Source organism: Nematolebias whitei, chromosome 1 (assembly GCF_014905685.2).
Source record: "Nematolebias whitei isolate Nwh7 chromosome 1, NemWhi1, whole genome shotgun sequence".
NCBI classification, from domain to species: Eukaryota; Metazoa; Chordata; class Actinopteri; order Cyprinodontiformes; family Rivulidae; genus Nematolebias; species Nematolebias whitei.
Genome location: NC_056498.1, coordinates 45,945,727 through 45,946,995, shown reverse-complemented (window position 1 = coordinate 45,946,995; position 1,269 = coordinate 45,945,727).

Here is a 1,269-nt window from a genome sequence, read left to right as displayed (position 1 = left end):
CGGTTATGGTTGAGCTGCTTCCGGTTATGGTTGAGCTGCTTCCAGTTATGGTTAAGCTGTTTCCGGTTATGGTTGAGCTGCTTCCGGTTATGGTTGAGCTGTGTCCAGTTATGTTAGATCTGGCTCCGGTTAACTATGAGCTGCATCTGGTTAACTATGAGCTGCTTCTGGTTAAGTTTCAGCTGCTTCCAGTTAACTATAAGCTGCGTCCAGTTTTATTGGTTTCTGGATGTGAAACAAACAGCTGGAGACTCTCTGGAGCCCCGAGACTCGCTCGTTTCACACGAGGATACCCTTAAAGCACTTGAGATTACCGGATTATCGCACCACTGTTTAGATTCCCTTTTAGCTTCCATGTGCTCGGACTCAATTACGGAGCAGTGCTGACAGGCGCTCAGAGTTATATTAGGAACACAGCCAGACGATCAATCCTCATTGGAGACAGAACATCCAGCAGAGACGAAGAAATGCTTTCAGCAACCTCTCACGCATCAGTTTGACTTGTTGCTGCTCAACTAACGACCCGTTTCCAAACCAGCTGAGCTCATTTGAAGAAAAATCACATTACTGAATAAAAAAAACACTTTTAACATCTATTTTTGGCCCATTACTGAATCTCAGGTCTATTAAGTTTGAAGTTTTCACTAAGCGACGTCTCTGAGACACCACCATGTTTCTGAAAATGTTTATCCTCCTTTTTTAAAACCTCTTGACTCCTGGAGTTCAGTCTGGAGCTCTTGGTGTGAAGATGCATCGCCTCAAATAAACTGTCCGTCTCTGGCATTCTTCTGACTCGGGCTCTAAAAGCCGAACAGATGTGTTATCAGCAGCCTGTTCCTCTCACACACGTGTTGATAAGTTTCATCTGACGCAACATCCAGCCCTGCTCAGGTCTGTCAGGTCACTCGCTTTGGCCAAGAGGCAACTGGCTGCAGTCACACAGGTCTGGTCCTGGTCACATGGACCTGGCCCTGGTCACATGAAAGATCTGGTCCTGGTCACATGAAAGATCTGGTCCTGGTCACATGAAGGACTTGGTCCTGGTCACATGAAAGAGCTGGTCCTGGTCACATGAAAGATCTGGTCCTGGTCACATGAAGGATCAGGCCCTGGTCACATGGACCTGGCCCTGGTCACATGAAAGATCTGGTCCTGGTCACATGGAGGACCTGGCCCTGGTCACATGAAAGATCTGGTCCTGGTCACATGAAAGATCTGGCCCTGGTCATGGTCACATGAAAGATCTGGCCCATGTCACATGAAAGATCT